General features: G+C 39.9%; 1 protein-coding gene across 1 annotated transcript in view; it reads left to right on the top strand.

Annotated features, from left to right (window-relative positions):
• Nbea (neurobeachin) overlaps nucleotides 1-21,264 on the top strand; it is a 513,393-nt gene that overhangs the window by 365,322 nt on the left and 126,807 nt on the right. The window lies entirely within an intron of this gene.

Below are 21,264 nucleotides of genomic sequence, written 5' to 3'. Positions count from 1 at the left end.
ACCAATTAGTGAAGTCAAAGGGGCTTTCTAGAACAAAGTCACTAACTTGCATTTAGAGTAAGGTAATTAATGCCCGTTAATCCCTGGGGTCTTTTTAGTGCAAGTTAGAAGTTTGCTTAACTGACTGCTGGCTTCAGATGGAGGAGTTCTCCAGTCTTCACTTGTGTGTTTCCCAGTCAGAAGACTTTTCCAAACCTTAGGCAGAATCTGTTCTCCTTTTACCTAGATTTCCTCCATTTGCATTTGCTGAGAGGAATTTAAGAAGTATTGCTCAATGGAGTAGATGATATCTACCCAGTTAAAAACGAAGTGTTTAAAACAAGCTCACCTGTTTGCAGTTTCCCTTGTCTGTAGCTAGATTGGCCAGTGCTAAAATACCAGGCAGCTGGTAGGGCTGTATGCTGTTGTGGGAATACTTCCCAAAGGTGTTCTCTGAGATTTAGAGAACACTTCAGTACCATCTCATAGTGAGCTGTCTTGTACAGCAGAATCTAGAGGATTCACAGAGATGGGAACACTGGGAACTGGTAGGTGTGGCCATCCCAGCTTGTTTGCCCCTGCAGGCTTAAAGATGGATCTTCCATCTCAGATACCCTCAGTGATGACCAACAGCAGGTTCCTTATCTTATGGGATTTCATAATTTGACTATGAGAAGATGGCTAATGGCTTCAAAAAATTATTTGTAACCATCCAGATTCGGATGTTTATTATTTATTTAAATTTCATCTTGGAAATTTCAAAGAAATGAGCTTTTCTTTTTGGAACCTAAGGAGGTTTTGGATTTTGGAACCCTAAGGAGGTTTTATAGGTAGCTCTTCCTTCCAGTACCATGACCAGTTGAGTCCTCAGTGCACACGAACTAAAGACAGGGTAGTTAAGACTTCCGTCATAGTTTTCATTTGTCTGCTTTTAGTACAAAGGTCTGTTCGTTTCAAATTAAGAGAATTTCCAGTGCAAGGGAAGAAGTAGCACCTGGGTACCCACTTTTAATGGGCTCCTGCTGAAGACTCCCACCTTTTAAGCATCACAGGCCACCTCTAATTTCGTTTCTTGTTACCCAAGAGTGATAGATTCCGAATTAGATTAAAATAGTACATCACATTTGGGGCTTACGATGGCCTTCTACTCCATTCCCCAAGACCTGTTCCCTTGGGAGAGGGGACTGGGGACCCGCAAAGCCCCCTCCCCAGTTTGCAGGCGTTGCGGGTGAATGCGCTGCTCGTTTTGGCAGCTGAAGAGGGGCTGGAAGATGCAACCGAGAGCGCCAGACCAACAAGAAAGAGCTGTGCAGCAGGGAGCAGTCGCTGGGGACTCGTAGGTTGCCCGGATGGGGTGCGGTGAGCCAAGCTCTCCTCACGACCCTTGCGCATACCCTACCCCACCCACCTCTCTTCCTTGGCTCATCTTCTCCCGGGCTAATTGTGAAGATTTCTGGGTGTCTGGATGTACCCACTCTCATCCACCGCTGCAAAACACTCTCAGTACCCTCGGCTCTCGTCGCCTCCCCGCCCTCGAATGGCCCCAGCCATGGGTAGGCTGTACTGAGAGCACCCAGGAATACTTGGCCCTTCCCGCGTGAGCGCGCTTCCCGTGCCTCACCCCGGACTATGGGACTCGAGATAGCTTCGACGCTGAGGCCTTGGTTCCCTAAGTCCAACAGAAGGACTCGGGATCCCGCGGCCGCCGGCCGGCTGCAGCCAGGCGCAGGTGGCGCATCTTTCTGGGCTCGCTGTGCGGCTTAATTGGGTTAAGGCGAAGCTAAACACCGAAGCATTCTATGCAAACTAATTGATGCAACTGAGGCCTTTCCCGAAAGATTTTCGCTTGGAGCAAGAGGACTGCGTTGCGGGCTAGTGAGGCCGCGGGTTCTGGAAGGCCAGGCCGCCCGGCGTCCAGAAGCACCCGCCACGCCCGGAGCCGACAGTGATTTACATAAAACTGGACACCGGGCGGCTGCTGTCCCTGTGGGTTGACCGGGCGGCTTAGAATAGCGCTAGATTGTCTTTCTAGCTGCTGCTACCCAGATCTTCCGCTACCCTTAGTCTGGAAAATGAATTGCGCCTGAAGCTAAATCCTTTCTGTAATCTCAACACCTCTCCTTGTTGAAGAAAAACTAAAAACCCGCACTGATGGCTGCTTCCCTCCTTCCGTATTAGCTTTAATTGAATTGCCCATGGAGAGGAATTAAAATTAATGATGTATTTTTGTGTAATTTCACCTGATTTTAATCGAGGTTTTGGCGTTAGATATCTTTTATACCAGTAAATTATTTAACTACTTGATAGTAATTTTAATTTAAAAAATCATTTGACCCATTGGGTTGTTTGAACTGCTGATGTAATAGACAAGTAATATAAAGTCTCTTTTATTATATGAAAAGTCTGTGTAAGGACTGAATTGATGCCTGACAATTTTTAAAATACAATCTTACCGAGTACCAAAGGAAAAGCTTTTGTGCGCCTCGTATTTTAGGACATAAATGGTTAATTGTTTTCAGTGGTATGCATGTAGACATCCTTGACATAAGCTAATAATAGACTGATAATTGAAGAAAAGTGACCTAATTGGAGGGGAAAGAAATACCCAAGAATCTCATGATGTAACCACTGAGATGCTTGCATTGGAATGGTGCTTAGGATTTAACTAAAGCAGCTTGGATTTAAAATGTTCCAGTTAGGGAAAACAAGTCCAGCTAAAACACAAGCCTGTTAGCATAACATCTAGCCATATTTTTGAACATAAAACAAATGTGAACTTTAACACTTGGAATATCCCAAATAACAAGGACAAGACAACCATTTCTGAAGTGCAGCTTCCTGTATGACTGTCCCAGTGGGGGTGCACTTTCTTAGCCTGTGCAAAGCCATGCACACACCATTACAAGGGGATAAAGAAAAACTGCATGTGCTCAGAAGTGTAGGACCTACGGTTTGTGTATCGTTGTTCCTTTCAGTGACTATTTAAACTTGAATTGCAGGTTCACTGACTTCAACAGTGGCAACCTTCTGGAAGATCATCAGAGATCTGAGCTCTTAACGGGGCTTTCACACACACACTGTTCTCTGTGTTCTCATTATCTGCTAGCAGCTAGTTTATTCACAACTGTTCATGAATTTAAAGTTTTATTTTTTTAATATGTGCTTATTACACTGGGGACTAAAGAATATGAAGTTGATTTTATTAAATTATTTATCTCTACTGCTGGAGTGGCTTTGAAGGCTCATTGTGTGCATCTGATTTCTTCCCCTTCCCTCTTTTCTAAAAATGTACCCAGGCTACTTTAGCTGTTTAACTGTTTCTTTCTGCCAGACATAATATATTCTCCATTTTTACACTAGAGAAATTAAAGACAGATATTTGTGCAGAGTTTTCTTTATGTGTCTTATTAAATAAAGTAAAATAGAGGGGGTTTTTCTGGTAATTTGATGGCATCTATTTATACCTTTCTGTTGTGGCTTATGGTTTAAAAACACTTTTAAAATTAGCTTGAAAGCTTAAGGGATTTCTTAAAATCATTATTCCATGTTTGAATGCCAGGTTCATTACAAAGTCAGGCAGAGGATTAAGATCAGTGTTTATGACATAGTCCTGTTCTCTTCCTTCAACCTGAGCACCCTAAAAATGGAGGTTACTTTTTTAAAATTGCTTCTTCTTAGCTTGAATGATGGAGTCCATTGCCTCAGTGTTCTTTGTCACCCTAGTGGACAATCACATGATCACATCTGTAGTGTCAAATATTTTTTTTCGACATTATTGCTTAGTGTTGCCATTAATAAGTGTTGAAAGAAGAGTAACTTAGAGATTAAAGATGCCAGTTGGAAGTAGAGCTTCTAAGAATCACCACGTTTCCTTGATGGTAGCCAAATGTTTCTTTTCATAGATAAGGGAGTTAAAACCTCAGCTTGTATATGTAATTATCTCAGGTTATTCTCCTCCATTTGGATGTGTGTATAGAGGTGCAGGGTATTCCACATTGCTTCAGTAAATTGGAGAAGAAAGAGGGAGGAGGAGAGTCAATGAGGAACAGAAGGAGGAGGAGGAAGAAGAGGAGGAAGAGGAGGAGGAGGAAGAAGAGGAGGAAGAGGAGGAGGAGGAGGAGGAAAGGTTGAGGGGAAAGCCATCAATGAAAAGAACTGGTACTATCCTGATCTTTGGTATCTTTCTGACAAACTAAGATAGGGTTTGTTAGATTTCAGCCTGATTCTTCATTCAGATAAATAAGCAGACAGGATAAGTAGGTTCTTCTTTACTGTTTTGTTTTGTTTTGTTTTGTTTTGTTTTGTTTTGTTTTGTTTTGTTTTGTTTTGTTTTGTTCTGTATGAAAACAAGGCCCCTCCCTCTAAGCCGCATGATAAACATGAGTTTCCAGGCTTTTGTGTGTGTGACTGCAGCCTTGGTATCCTGAGTAGGCTGCGTTTTTATTGTACTTAGAGAAAGCGGTGGAAGCAGGTGTGATTAGCTTGTTAATCTAGGACTGCACCGCTGTTATCAGCACTCCATACTGTGCATGATTAAGCCACTGAAAACATTCAGCATGACCTTGAGACTAGAATACGGGTTCTAACTAATCAACTACCAGTAAGGGCTTATCTAAAGTCATGTCTCTCTTTCTATTTAGTGTTTGGAGTTTATTTTTTAATAAAAAAAGGCATTCCTATAAATTTGGCTTTATTGTAAACTTAAGAATTATTAACTAAAGTGCTAGTTGAAAATAATTATATTACATAAAATGATCACCTCTTACCACATTTATGCAGTGACAAATATTTTATAGAAAAAGAAGTTAGTATACAAATAGGAATTGTCTTTTATATATAGGTATAGATTATAAATGTTTGCTAACAGACCTCCTGTGTAAAAATTTGTTTTCCCTTCGAGCTACACTCAATATACTAAGTATGTAAATTTTAGTTTATCAGTGAGCACTATTTCCTAAAAGCACAGTTTTTCATATAGTGGTGTGTTAAGAACATCAAATGGAAAGTAGAGTTGATAAATAGTACTTTTAAAACTACATAACCGTTTTGTCTGAATAAAAAATTAAAATCAAACTTAAGAGCATGATTTAAATGTAGTGTTTTTAAAATAAAAAATTGAGTATCCTGTTAAATAAAAACATTAGATTTACCTTTATGTGAAATCTGCTTCATAAAGTAAAGCTGGGGTGATGACTCTGCTCTTCTGTAGGACCTGGGTTCAAGTCCCAGCACCCACGGGGTAATCCAGAACCGTTTATAACTCCAGCTCCAGAAGATAGGCCTTTACTGGCCTCCCAAGGCACTTGATGCATATACATACATGCAGGCAACCCACCCATACACATAAAAATAAAATAAAAGCAACTTTAAAAATACAATTGAGTGAGTATATTGATCTATAATTTGGAAGCAGTACTATTCCAGTCTGCGAGGTTTCCATATGAGTGTACTATTCTGTGAATTCTCAAATGAATTAGCAATATTTGAGGTGTATTTGTTACTTAATATCTTTATGGCAAGAAAAAGAAATCTCACAAACTGTCAGTCTTTGTATTTTACTTTGAAGTTGCTCTAATCCTTCTTTTACATGATATGAGCCTGTGGAGTAATTATAACTAATACTAAATAATGGATTCTCATTCTTGGAACATATGCTTCTAATCCAAGTTTCATATAAATACACATTGTCATTTAAATTTAGATGGTCAAGAATACAAAACAAAGAATTAGCAGAGTACCCAAGTAGGACATTTTTGATGGTGCTGCTGCTTTCCCAGGTAGCTCAGGTGCCACTGGGAAGAGCACAGCTAGACTTTAATCCCTCCATATATGCAAATTATTTAAATGCTTTCTGTTTTCTATCTTTATTTGCAATTAAAATAGAAAGTTTAATGTTATGCAAACTTATAGGCCTATTAAGAAAGAAATTATTGCTTTATTAATAATCTTAAACCATTTTTAGGAAACATTCTTTTTAATGTTGATAAAATAACCTGCACATGCACACAGGCATCCATAGTATTTCAGATAGTAAAATATGAATTTGCTTTCTGTGTCTTTACATTAACCTGTCAAAAGGAAATATTCTACAATGATCCAGTTGTTTGTTGCTTTGTTTTAAGGTTTATTTTTATTTGTGTGAGTGGGGGGAGGTGATTGTGAATGTACACACATGTGTGGGGGTGCCTGTGGAGTCTGAAGAGGACAGTGGATGCCTTCGACTGCAGTACAGGCAATTGTGAGGTTGTTGGTGTGGGTGCTGGGAACAGAACTCAGGGTTTGTACAGGAACAGCAAGCATTCATCCAAAGAGCCTTCTCTTCAGCCTCTCCAGCCCAGTTCTTACCAGTTTTCAGCAGTACTTTCAGAGATTGCTGGCAAATGAATTTAAAAGCTGCTGACTAGAAATTGAACAGTTTCTACTTGTCGCACCCATTTTAGCGTTATACACTTTCTGTTGTAAGACCAAGCAGTTTAAATCTCACTAGCTATTGTGTTTATAGAAATATCCATGTATTTCTCAGACATCCACCTACAATGATAACAACCCATGCACACAAAAATGTCTTTACTAATTTAAAAGCATTTTATACTTTTTGCAACAGACCAAGGTTAATGTTTTATAACCTTCACCTGTATTTGATAAGCAGAATGCATAATTCATTGGGGAGTGTGGGTGTGGGTTGGTTTCTGGGTTGGGTTTCTGAGTAGGCAGTGCAGTTCTTCATTTGTTTTTCTCTCCACGCTGCATTAGCGCGTTTTCCCTTGTGTGCATCTGCCGGCACACAATTTAGCCACGGGCATCTGTAGACCTTGTGGTGATCAGTATTGCAGGCAAAAGCCATATGTGTTTAAATAAAAAAATAATCTCTTTATTTCATTTGCTGTTTTAACTGGATGGATAACTTTTGTGCCTCAAGACAGAAGAAGAAAAAATACAGAAATAATTAATTGCCTCTATTCTTGAGGCAGTTTCATTTCCCTCTCCAATATGGAATGCTTGTCAGCTCTCCTGATAAATGACTGCATGTATTTGCATAGATTTTACATTAACACAAAAATTAGTTTTATTTGTGAAAAACTAGTTTACATAATAATATAAAGCCAGTGTTATTGATTACATTTTTAAGCACTGATGACTATAGAGAGACTGTATGTAATATTCTTAAGTTTTCAAAGGTTGGTCAACCTGTTCCTTAAACTTTCTTTTTAATTATTTATATTGCTTTGTGCTAACTGGGTATAAAATTTTCAGATTCAACATCTATCTTTAAAACATATTAAATACAGCTATTACATAGTAGCATATCATTTGGAGAAAAGATTCTTATTTTAAACTTTGCCATGTAATATTTTGAAAATATTCATTATGAACTATATACTTCAAACAATTGGAGGACATGTTATGGAAATGGTCTAATTTTGATATTAATGTTACTGCAAGAAAACATGCCATATTGTATGTATGGATTTGAACTCTTTCCTGGGAAGTTATTTCTAATGTCTCTAAGAACCAGCTTCACCTGTGTTCTGTTTCCTCAAATGTATTTAATTGATCACCCTAGCCCAGTCTTAACGTGGAATTAAAAACAACAACTGCAATAAAATATAAATAGGAAAGGCACTGTGCTGGAGCTACTTGGGATCTGAAAAGAGAACCCCTGTAAGAATCAGGCAGGAAGCAAGTGAAATGGCATCTTGTTGTCTAGAGGCAGCCTGCTAATTACATGCCATCGTTGTATTATCCATGTTGTGGAAAATTCACGTATGTTCTGTTCTGTTAGTTACATTACAAAGCTTTTCATACAGGACACTTGACTATACTGAATGGCAACCAAGACCCAGAGTATCTCTGCCACTTCTTGATTCCAGGCCACCCTGGGTGCCAGCTGTCACAGCTCAGCTAATGATGACAAATGCCCCTCTCTATGCAGATTGCAGAGCTTGCAGACTGCTGTGTGAGGCAACCAGATTACCTTTCTTAGATAGTAACTTAACCTTTGAAGCTCATGTCAAAATCATACGATTGGCTGTGATAGCTTCAATATCTGTATCCTAAAAAAACAAACAAACAAACAAAATCAAAATTACGTCATCTGATGCCGTGAAATTTGTTTTACTGTACGATCAGCAGCTTATGCCTTGGACGCTGTGATGTTCTACGTGGGATATATGGCTCAAGAGGGGAGCTGAAATAGAGCGGAGATCAATACTTAATGAGTGTATGATCTCATTTAGTCTGCAAAAAAAAAAAATGGTAGGCCTCAAAAATGGAGAGACCAGGATTAGGACGGCTAAATCTCTTACTCGGGGTCGCACAAATAATTTCAGAGCCAAGTTGTCCTGACAAGGGCTAGTGTCAGTCCACAATTTGTGAACTACATACATTACAAAGAGCAGCATATGTGGGTTCTTGAGCTTCCTGGTACTCTTTGTAGCAGCAGCTGCTGGGCATAAGTATTCTAAAAAGAAACCTAGATACTTGCTTTAAGAATACATTACATTAAAGATATGATCAATTGGAACTTATTATAGAGATATTAATGTTATAAATTTTAATCTTATAACTTGTTGATCTATCACACAGGGAAAACATTTAAGAAGGATATATACTATCCGATGAATGTAAACTTGTACTATTTCTGGCCAAAGCCCGTGGATTTTCTTAGGTAGGGCCAGTGCTCAGCAGCCGAAGGCATTGGGTCTCAGGCTTGATGACAAGTATGAGGCTCCCAGGACCAAGCAGTGGAAGCAGCTAACTGCTGTCATTGTACTGTATATTCCACAGGTGCTCTGTAAAGCTATGGCCTGCCCCATACACACAAAATACATAAATAAAGATAAGCAAATGTTCAAAAAATGTTAGTGGGCTATAGCATTGTAAAATGAAAGTTTAGACATAATTATTCAACAATTTTTTGGCTAAGCATCTATGTACTTCTATAAGGTTATTTTATCCATATTGTGTCACTCTGTGATATCAGTGAGTATAAAAGCCAAAATAATATATTGCTTTTTTCAAGCCTCGCTGAAACTCCTTTTCATCATTAATTAAAGTGGAACCCTCTTCCAGAACATTATATGGCCAGGCATACTGGCACAGGGCTACCTATCATCCTGTCACCTGGGAGACTGAAGCAGGAAGAATTAAGTTCGAGTTCCGTCTAGACTACAGAGCAAATCCCAGGCCAGCCTGGGCTACATCATCCTCTGTCTCAAAACCAGCATCAAATCAGAACAAAGAAAGTTTTGAGGGCCCTGGTGCTTTTTTCCCTATCAAATATGAGAAGTTTTTTCAATGATAAATGTCTGTCTATTATGTTGTAAATTTTTCGTATACATTTTAATTATGACATAATTTTCAGTAATACTAATGCTTAGCATATGTAACTGTCTGTAAAGCTTCAAGTGACCATTTTGTTATACCATGCCATGCAATTAGTATGAAGAAGAATTAAATAGACTTTTGCCTCATGACTCCAACAATTTCTATAAGGGCAGAAGAGAAATCTATGGATTTCTATGGGCCTTCCCTTGCCTATGTGTCTCCTCTGTTATGCAGTATGGCTCTCCAGTCCCTCTACTGAGGAGGATCCCACAACAAAAGGGAGTCCACTAACAAAAAGGAATTATTAGAAAGCTCTACCTGATACAGGATCAAAGTCCCTCCTGGAAACTCTTACCTTTCAGATGTGACTTTCCCCCCTGCAGTCTTATTCTTTTAACAGAAAAAGGCCCTTTAAAGTAAGCATGGTCAGTCACCACATACAATGTTTTTACTCTATAGTAGTCTCTGTTAGGAACTGCTCTTGATAATGATGTCTTCCTGGGGCAGTGATGTGTGATACAGTCTCTCAAGATGCTGGACAGTGGCAGCAGAGCCACAGAGCCATTGAGCATTAGTCATGGAGACAGACCTGTCCTCTTCAGTTCACTGTGCCACTAAGCTGTGAAGTCTGGCAAGTTAGTTGTAGTAAATGTAATCTCTCCTGGTGGTGTTTTCAGTTTGTGTTGGTATACTGGGATGCAGTTCCATTGTCTGTCAATATCTATAAATCACCAGGTATGAGATTCTATACCTGTACCCTTCAATCCTTATATTGAAACCGTGTTTCATGAACTCACTGACCTGATCAGGACCCATACTTTGCCACATGCCTTTTGGCAGATATGGTGACTGAAATATATTACTTTCCAAATGAACTAGACACTGTAGAGCAGCTTTCAATAAGAGACAGTTACATCACCATTGGGTACTACCAAAACCCTGTTACTAAATGCTGTGCATATCTCTGTGACATGTGTGTGTTCTCTGTGTACAAGGACACATGTTTCATGACACTCATGTCAAAGTCAGAGGATAAGCCCAGGTGTCAGTCCTCAAACTCCTACCATATTAGAAACAAGAGCTTTGTCTTGTTCTCTACTGTAAAGTATCAATATCTTACTGGTTTAAACATATGTAACTAGAATATTTTTTGAGATAGGGTCTCTCTATTACATAATCCTGACTGTCTCAGAACTTGCTATATATACCAGGCTGGTCTCAAACTCCCAAAGATCTGCCTGCTCTTGTCTCCTGAGTGCTGGAATTAAAGGCATGCACCATTCCACAGGTTGTAACTAGAATTCTATATATAACCTTTGTAGTTTTCCAACTTAGTTTATCTTGCTACTTTGGGGTATTTTTTCAACGTTTGACTTAAAATAAATTTTGTATTATTATTTTGAGTAAGAACCAGCATAAACATTATTTCTAAAAATTTGTGAAAGTCTACAAATAGTGTCCATAGGGGGGAAAAATTAGCTGAAGTAAGTTTAATGTATTAACATATCCTACATGTGGAAAAAACTCAATATATGGACAGGTTAAAGCCACTAAATGTTCTTTATCAAATTGTTTACATTCTGGCCTGTGGAAGTAACCCCTTCTCTAAAGGACCTTCTAGGCAAGCATGAAGTCCTGAGGTTAAGCTTAAGAACTCCCATAATAAAGCCAGGCAAGTGGAGTAAGCCAGTAGTACTGACACAGGGTGCTGAGACAGGCAGATCCCTGGGCTTTGAAACAGTAACGACAGTAACAACTGTTTTGAAAACGTTTAACATGAGTGGAGTAAATGCTTGTAAAAAGTGATGTATTTAATGAATCATAGATAACATGAAACCTTTTAAACTGTGGAACACTTCACTGTTGTCCTTCTCTGGTGGCCCTTTAATCTTCTCTGTGTATCTACTGTCAAAGTGAGCCCAGGATACTTTAATTTTACTAACTTTTATTTCTTTGTTTATTTATCTGTTGGGATGGGCTTACATGTACACTATATCACACATGTGTAGGTCGAATGACAAAGTGAGAGAGTCACAGTGGGTTCACCTTCTACTGTGTAAATTGTCTACCCTGGGATCTATGTCACTCATCAGGTTTTGGGTAAGCAAGACTGCCAATTTAGTATTACCAGTCAGGACTCTTGAACTGAATTATTTTCTTGGAAGTACAATGCTTGAGTTGACTACCCACCATGCTGGAGTCAGATGGAAAATAGAAAGAGAGCTGGAGGGCCTGCTGTGGTCTGAGTTGTTTAAAAAAATACATTGGATGATTAAGTAGTAAGAAACAAGTAAGCATTTTAATAAAATGCAAAATATAATTTATGTCTCTAGATTTCTGTGTTTTTAAAAAGGCAAAAATCCCACTTATATTCACTTTCTATGACCATTACTTACTTTTAAATCCTAGTTTTCTGTTAAAAGTAAGTTCATATTTTTATTTGCCAGCTCCCCCCCCACACACACTAAAATGAAATTACTATTTTTTTTTATTTATCTTTGAAACAGACTCTCGGTATAGCCCTGCCTGTGTTGAGACTTATTATGTAGACTAGGTCTGCCTTGGACTCACAAGAGATATGCCTGCCTCTGCTTCACTAGCGCTGGGATAGCTGTGTGTGCCACCAGACTTGAGTCAAATGAAATTAGTGTCTTTGGTGGGGGGGAGGGTTGCCATTGCTGTGATGTTTAGGTAACAGAACATAAAGACAGTCTGCATGAGCTTTGGTCTTGTTGTTGTGTGTCTTGGAGCTGTCTGTCCTGTCTGTGTTATCTGGTGGCCTCTGCAGTAAGGGATGTCTTCAGTTGTTTTATGAACCCCTCTGTGGTCAGAGGAGTTTATATGATGCCCACTCTATTGTGTGTCAGTCCCAGCAGACCCACACACATTCTGCTGAGCATATTTGGGGGATAATTAGAACTAATGAAGCCTGGAACAGAGCTAATTCTCTAAGTGATTTATTCCCGTGCTCTTGTCTGATGCCCAAGAATTCTCCAGATCATGGTCTAGCCACTTACTGTTTTCCCTAGCTTTGTGTTGGCACAGTTGTTAAGTTTGTATGTATGTGCTTGTTTGATTGTTTTAACAGACATTAAAAACACAGTGAGAGAGAGAGAGAGAGAGAGAGAGAGAGAAGAGAATGTTTCTAAGTAGATTTGATATCACTTCTTCATCCTCAGTGCTCAGTGTTTGGGGACTGCCAAACCTTTGCTGCCTTTTGTTTGTGTTTAAACTTCAAGATGTTGGTAGCACCTCTGAGTAGATTAACAAGGTAGGAAGCCTGGAGTGGTGAGTCTCTTTCAAGACAGTGAAACCTGCAAGGGAATTAAGTAGAAATGGTTAATGAAGCATTTCTGTTTCTGATACAGGTTTCCTGAGGACGTCTGGAGGGTTTTAGAAATTGTTGGGATGGTCTTCATGTCCCAGAGGTCTGTTTCATTAGCAGGACTTTCCTGTGCTGGCAAGACTTGAGTGACATTTCTCCACATGCCCTCCCCACATAGCCAGTGATTCAGTGGCCTGTAATACTTTAAATGGCATCAGCAAGCTTTCCTTTCCTGTTATAACTGCATCAGTGAGTGGCACTTGTGTTATGAAGGTTAAGATCTTGGTGGCTTACTGAGGGCATACTAGAATGAGGACAGACACAGTTACCAACAGAAGAAGGCAGCTATAAATGAAGAATGCTGTGCTATAGTAGTAAGATGCCCAGATCTCTGCAGGCGGTTTCTGTAAGCTGTGTCCTGCTTGGACACCTCTCTTGGCAAAGAACCAGGACAGAATTTACTAAGAGTTGAGTCTTTTATGTATTGATCCCAGTACTTGATGTTCTCCATACTCTGAACTTGAGATAACAAACAGCTTAAGGGCAAAGACCAGTTTATTGCATGCACTGAAATACCTGCATCAGTAAAGATCACCAAGCAGGTTGGTTAAAGAATTACCATTAATGACTTTCCCCTGTGTTGTAGGTATCCTACAAGTTTCTTGTACTTTTGTCCTCTTAAAACCTGTGTAAAGTAGACACTGATGCTTGCATCTTCTTGGTAAGACCCTGAGACACAGAGCAATACAATAACACCTATACACTTTCAAAGCTAAGTATCTGGGAAATTGTGATTTTTGTCCATGTCTACTGGTTCCACACCCCAGGCCCCATATGTTAAACCTCTATAAATTGGTTTTCTCATATGCAAAATAAACATAAGAATATTTACATTATGAGATTGTTGTACAGATTAAATTAATACATATTAGACAAATAAACTATTTTGAAAATTGTTTTTCCCAAATCTACACAGTACCTAACAGCTAGATTGTAGCATTTCTGTCTCTAGATCCCTGAGCTTATCTAAAATGGCTATTGGATGAATAGTTGCTAAATGGCTACTTAAGACAGAAGTAGCTATCTTGTTCTAAGTTGAAGACTTTGTTAATTCTGATATTTTGACCATGTACTGCAGTGCTTCTAAAATGAGTGAATTCAGTCTTTCTCTCAAAAAAAAAAAAAAAAACATAGCAGGATTGATCACTCTCAGATTTTCATGTCCAGCCAAATACTTTTCTCCACACTTCAAGCTTATTTGCCCTGTAGTTTCTACATCCTCTCCCATGGATAAGATACATTTCAGACTAACATCCAAGCACACTACCTATTATTCCATAAGTGGCAACTTTTTTGTTCCCACCAGCAAGCTGACTTGGCTTTTGCTTTCATATCACATATATAAACCTACTCAGACCATCATTATAATTATAGCCACTGTATCTCTAAAGTATCCTTGGCAGCATTCTCTCTCTCTCTCTCTCTCTCTCTCTCTCTCTCTCTCTCTCTCTCTCTCTCCCTCCCTCCCTCCCTCCCTCCCTCTCTCTTTCTCTGTCTCTGTCTCTCTCTCTATCTCCTCTACCCCCCCATGTGTGTGTGTGTGTGTTACATGAACATGAGTGTGTAGGCACTCACACTCTTACACACATGCAAACACTAGAGCACGATGTTGGTGTCTTTCTCTTGTTTCCTTGAGACAGGGCCTCTCACTGAACCAGAGTGGATCTTTTCAGCAATATTGGATGGCCTGCAAGTGCTCAAGATTGTCTGTGGGCATCCTTCACCTCAGTACCAGTTGCCGTGCTGTGTGTCATCTGTCATCTTCTCCCCTGCCTGCAATACCCGTCTTTCCCATTTCTCAGCATAGCTAGAATGAAGGCATTACAGCATGGCAGCAGAACAGCTGAGAGGTTTCTTCTTCCTCCATAGGCACAAAACAATGAGAGCTAATTGGAAATGCTGTGAAACCTCAAAAGATCAGTTTCAATGACATACCTGCTCCAATAAGGTCACACCTCCCAATGCTTCCTGCTCCAACAGCATTGGTTTCATGGACCAAGCATTCAAAAACATGAGCCTGTGGGGGGTAGTCTCATTCAAGCCACCACGCCCTCTGCCATCTCACCCTCTACTTTTCTCTGAGAAGAACTGCATTTCTTCCTCATAGGAATGGTTTAGGTCTCACTTGACTCCCTGTGATTAGCTTGGTAGAGGTGAGCACTGTTGAAAGCTGACCTCTTAAACTGTAGATGACTTCCTTCCCCAGGTGACCTTTTATTTGTCCCTGACTCCCAAACACTGGCACAGGACTGTACACATGCGTGGGTCTGTGTGCAAAACTCAGGTGAGAAATTGACAGAAGTAGTTAAAAGAATGGCCACTAAGTGAGGATTAGTAGCCATTTTTGTTTCAAATTTAATTTTAATATTTTACCATAAGTGAAATAGTAATTACATGTATAACTCATTCTACACAATGGGTATCCATTTGTTCTTCTGATACATACTAAAAATCAAAATATGATAAGTAGATTGAGAATCTGTTCAGGCATTCTGAGCTGATACTTTGAGCTTGCTGTTGCTAAACTAGATCATGAAGCAAGTTTGAAGTTTGTACTGGCTATTTTTTGTGTCAGCTCAATACAAGCTAGAGTCAGAGCAAGGAACATCAGTTGAGGAAATGCCTCTGTGAGATCCAGCTGTAGGGCATTTTCTCAATTAGTGACCAATGAGGGAGACCCAGCCAGTTGTGGGTGCCATCCTTGGGTTAGTGGTCCTGAGTTCTGTAAGAAAGCAAGCTGAACAAGCCATGTGAAATAAACTAGTAAGCAGCATTCCTCCATGGCCTCTGCATCAGCTCCTCCCTTCAGGTTCCTGCCATTTGAGTTCTTGTCCTGACTTCCTTTGATGATGGACAGTGATGTGGAAGTGTAATCTGAATAAACCCTCTCCTCAACTTGCTTTTTGCTCATGATGTTTTTGTCACAGCAATAAAAACTCTAAGACAGAATTTCCTTCCTAACAAATGATCCTTTTGAGAATGTCCTTTGTCATCAGTCTTCTCTTCAGCCACTATGCACCAAAGTTCACAAAAGTCCTTCATTTACATGGCTTGAAAATACATATTTTCATTTCGCATCATTCATGAGTTATGAACTTTCTGACATTAAATCTGTACATAAGCATTGTTTAAAATGTAGTCGTTAGGCTGCTTGTGGGAAGTGGATATGTTAAATTACTATAGCTACAGCCATGCTAGCTTATATTATTTGTAGTGCTTTGTTAACACAAGCTTGGGAACATGGAAAAGCAGCCCTGAAATTCCTTGTCTGGACTTAAGCAGGGAGCATAAGTCATTCAGTTATCAGACATTTATTGAGGTTCTCTTAAAGCTACCCACTGTTCCCTGTGAGGCCATCCCTGCCTCACAATTCACAGGTCAATAGGGCTGCAAACCACAGACTACACAGTTGCAGGCCAAGAACCCAGTGAGTGCAGAGACATTGTAGGGCTATAAAGGAGGGACATCAGAACCCAGCCCAGGAATGAACGGCCTTCTGAACAAAAGCCTGAAGAATGGGTTTGTCAGTCCTAACAGCAAGCATTTTAAAGTATAATTTTCTCTTTCCATCCTCCTGTTCTCAAGAATCAGAACAACTAATTCAGCTATAGAATACATAGCTCATAGCTATGCTAAGGACTACCCTGTGAGAAAATTCACACAAACAGGAGGAGTATTTGGCTTCACCTGAGTTGATTTTTATACGTGGGTACAAAAACTCCACCAGTTAGTATACAAATATATCCACTTTTTTTTTAACTACGTGATCAAGGGATTACATGTCCAAGAATGAGAACATTTGCTAGTCTGCAGGAGACAGTATGTGGTAAGACCAGTACAATGAGAGGATATGACTTTGAGGAGCTCCAGCAGAGGAAGATGAGCCAGGAGGAGTGAATGGGAAGCAATGTTCACAGAGGAAGAAACTAATAGGGTTGTAAAGCCAAACACAAGAGAGTGTAGTGAAGAACTCAGATCAATTTTAGCCATCACACAGATCAGAGGACATAAGGAGTCCCTTGCCTCTCCACACCTGTGTTAGATTGTAAAGACAGAACCAGAGACAGCTGAAGTGGATATAGGCGATAGAAAGTGAATTATAGGATAATCTTTTAATAAAATTGGATATAATAGAAATGAGATTTTTTCAAATGTAGACACAGGACAGATTTTAAGAGCTGATTGTGCATGCCTGTGTCACAGAAAAAGAAGCTATGTGTGTGAAAACTGATTGGAAGGACTTATTGTTTCACACTAACAGAAGGAAATGCCACAATTTTCTTATACCCACAAACAGTTGACACATGGGATGTTTTCTGTGAGGTAATCTACATAGCTATTACCATAGTATTTATCCTTGTCATATGCATTAGTAAGTGAAGGATGAGACACTGGTTTTGGAAACTCTGCCAGAGGCTCCGAAGGGTAGCAAGAAAGGATGTTGCGTTGTGGGAAGTAATTAAGGTTAGAGAGGAGATACTATAGCTGGTCCTTGAAGAGTTCCCTTTCTCCTGTTTATAAACTACTTGGAGCCCAGGTGAAGGTTGTGGAAGGACTGGGCTTTCCAGCCAACACTAACAAGAGCAGAAGGCTAATTAAAATTTTTTAAAAAGAGAGTGACTGAGAAGTAGAGATTACCATATGCAAACTGTGAATTTGTAACTCCATCAGTTTACATAAAGTCAGAATTACTCTTGTCACACAGCTACAACATGTGTTAGAAGGAAGAAACCAAATAACTGATACCCGGGGTGAGGGCACAAGAGAGCGTTTGGCAGAAGGACGGGGTTGTTCCTCTGTGAGTCACAACTGCTAGGCTGCTGAGTCCAAACTGATGGGAATGCAGTGGTAGTCACAGTAATAAGCTATAAGAAAATGGAAAGATGACAAACACTGCAGGTCTTGTTAAGAGCAGGGTATCTATCAGATGTATAAACCCTTAGGCCGTCTAGTTTAACTTGAATTTCAGACAGTCATTTCATTGGTAAACCCAAACTTAAGTAGGCGTCCAGTTGGGCAGCTTACCTGGCAGTCATGGATGGGGTACAGTCTTTAGATGATGAGTCGCTGAGCGGGTGGGCATGGAAGATGTCTGGGAGGCAGGAGGCAGGATGAGGTAGAGCATGGCTGTCTGTGAACAGAGTCGGCTAAAATCCAAAGTCCACGGCTTTGATAATAAAGTAATAGATTATCTATTTGGAAACCGAACTCTGTAAGAATGGCAGTAACAATTGGAATGGAAAAAGAAAGGAAGCCAGAAAGAACAGAGTGAGTTATGCTTTGTGCCTCCAGAAGGCACAGGCTGAATCAGCAGTCTGCAGGAAAGGGTGCACAGCACAGTGGCTGTCTGGGATAGTGGGTGCCAAAGAAGCTTCACAGACCCCTTGTAATTTAGTACTCTGAATACCTTTAAGATACTTAACTACGTAGTTCTATCCCAATATTTCAGAGTAGTAGAATTGATACAAATCTCCCTGCATCTTGGATGACCATCAAACTACCCCATAGGGCAGTCAGGACCCTGCTCCCCTCATGCTGTACACCCTGCCTCCACTTTCTGCTGAAGGTGACATTACAAGTGAAAGCACCGTGAGGGGTCAGCCCTGGCTGGAATCCAGGGTTTCTTAAGGAGGAAGGAGCCTGCTATGCTGGCTGCTACATCTGAGATATGCAAAACTGACAAATGCTTTCCCTTTGTCTCTGCTTCTCAGATAATTCCTTTCAGAAAAAGATGTCCTTGGCTTGTGTTCAGAAAGCTTAGGCCTGGGACTTGAGCTTTTGAGTGAACTATATGGTCTTTTTAACTGGCTGTTTCTTAACTCATCTGAGCTTTGAGGGAGGTGATTGCTAAGGTTCTCTCCTTTCATTGTTAATTTTTAATTTAACTTTGAGGTCTGTGTACAACAGCCATTTGACTAGATAGATGAGATTCTTCCTTCCTCATGTACAATAGTAAACTACACTGTAATTTAAAATATATCAAATATCTAATTGAATTTTATAATATTTATGTTTTCTTTATAGCATGTCATTTGTTATGGACATTTTTAGGTTTTAGTATTTGTAAGACAAATTAAGTTGCAAGTCATTTGCCATGATCAGAACTCATATTGAGAAGACTGTTTCACACAGTGTTGGTGTTGGGTAGGTCTAGTTCACCTTTTCTGCCTTCAAGTGTTTTCACCTCCTCTTGCCTCTGGCAGTGAACCTAAACAACTGAGCCCTCACAGGAAACCTAGAAGCAATAGCCTGCCTAGTCTTGAGCTTCCAGTCTCAAAACTGTGAACTGAGTTCACACTTTCCAGAACCTATGTTGGGCAGCTTACAACCACCTCCAACTCCTCCTCCAGGGGATCTGATGACCTCTTCTGGCATACATAAGTACTTGAAAACACATACATACATACACACACACACACAACCTATACAGAGCTTTAAAATATTTTTAGAATGTCTAAAAACACAGGTTTATGTGTTGATTCTTTAATATAACATTAGAAAATACATAGTGGATATTATAAACTGGAAAACAGTTGAAATGACAAAAAAAGTAGAAAAAAGTAATTAATCATGCAAAATGAATGCATGGATGCATGGCTTCTCAGGGTACTAAAAGAATTTATACGTTTAATCAAAGAACCAGTTGTTGAGGAATAATGGAGAACATGAGATATGTTTGAAGACATGATTGATGCAAATATTAGAACATTGTGGTTTTGACACTCTCTTTTCCTCTTTCCAGCATTGCTCAGCAAGGTGTGGAATAGACCCGAGGAAAGAGACACAGTGCAGCCTCATATCCTTAGAGAAGAAAATAGGTAGCTTTAAAATCAAAAACCCATGTTCTGAAGTTAAGTTAAGCATTCCATAAGGTCTAGCTCAGTCTCTCAGAAAGTAAAACACATGTGGGCATTCCTGTTCCCATTGGGAAAGGGCTCCAGGATTTCCTGTAGCTGCCAGCACACAGTTAGGTATTCAAGACATATACAGAAAAAACGCAGGATTTGTATAAAAGTACATCTGTATTCCTATCTCTAAATTATTCACGATATCCAATAGGATGTGAGCATTGTATGCATTCTACAGTACACAAGGTATAATGCCTGCCAAGAAGGAGTGTGCACATGTTTACTACAGATAATTTTTTGCTGAAATTTTTTGATTGATGATTGGTTGAATTCATGAATGTGAATCCTGTAGGTGCAGGTACAGAATACCAACAGAGTAGTATAAAAATAATGGCTAGGTGATAGTAGTGACCTTTAATTCCAGCACTTAGAAGGCAGAGGCTTGTGGACCTCTGTGAGTTCAAGGCCAACCTGGTCTAAGAGTGGATCCAAGACAGCCAAAGCTACACAGAGCAACTCTGTCTTGAAAAAATAGATAATGAAGGGGCTAGGCATGGTGTGACAAACCTTTAGTCCCAGCACTCAGGAGACCAAGACAGGAGGATCTCTGTGAATTGCAGGGATGTAGATTGGTAGTATGTAGCACTTTCCTAGGATACACAGCGTCTTGAACCCAACCGTCACTACCTCAGACAAAAATACTCAAAACACAAAACTGACAGAGATACAGGGGAGTTAGAAATTAAATGATACAGAGAAATATGCCATACAAATAACAATCACAAAGCATTAAGTGGCTACATTCATAACAGACAAAACAAACTTCCAAAAGAGTAGGTAGCCCCAGCACATGGGAAACAGAGGCAGGCGAATCTATAAGAGTTAGAGGCCTACCTGTCTTGTCTGTAAAGTAAATTCTAGCACAGCCAGGGCTACACAGAAAAGCCTCCATCAAAAAAAAAAAGTTAAACAGAATATTATGTAATGATAAAGAATTTTATCTAGTATATACCTGGCAATAAATCCCAGTAAATATAAATCAAAGACATAGAATTGAAAAATGAAATACACAGTTCTTCAGTAGCCTTTGGAAACATCAATAGTGTCTCACTTTAATAGTGTTTGAAATACCTAGATAAATATTGACAAGTCAAAGACTCAGTCAGGTTTGTTCATGGTGCAGCCAAGAAGAGCTTTGGATGTAGCACAATACAGAATCCTACACTTGTAACACTGTGAAATGATGTGGCTGTGACTTGATTGCACTGTGAGATGGGGTGTGTGTGTGTGTGTGTGTGTGTGTGTGTGTGTGTTTTCTATTGCTGTGAAGAGACACCAGGACCAAGGGTACTCTTCAGAAGAAAAGCATTTAATTGAGGGCTTGATTACAATCTCAGAACCCTAGTTCATTATCTGGCAGGGAGCATGGGGGCACACATATAACTGAGAGCTACATTCTGATCTGCAGGCCACAGGATGAAGAGACTCTGGGCCTAGCATGGGCTTTTGAGACCCCTAAACCCCACCCCCAGTGAAACACTTCCCCCAACAAGGGCATATGTAATGCTTTCAAATAGTGTGTGGCCATGGACTAAGCCTTCAAATATATGAGTCATAGGGAGGCTATTGTTACTCAAACCACTGCATTGTGGGACTTGATTGCACTGTGATACTCCTCTCTCTCTCTCTCTCTCTCTCTCTCTCTCTCTCTCTCTCTCTCTCTCT

Source organism: Grammomys surdaster, unplaced genomic scaffold, assembly GCF_004785775.1.
Source record: "Grammomys surdaster isolate TR1022 unplaced genomic scaffold, NIH_TR_1.0 139, whole genome shotgun sequence".
NCBI lineage: Eukaryota > Metazoa > Chordata > Mammalia > Rodentia > Muridae > Grammomys > Grammomys surdaster.
This window is presented reverse-complemented; position numbering and strand designations above follow the sequence as displayed.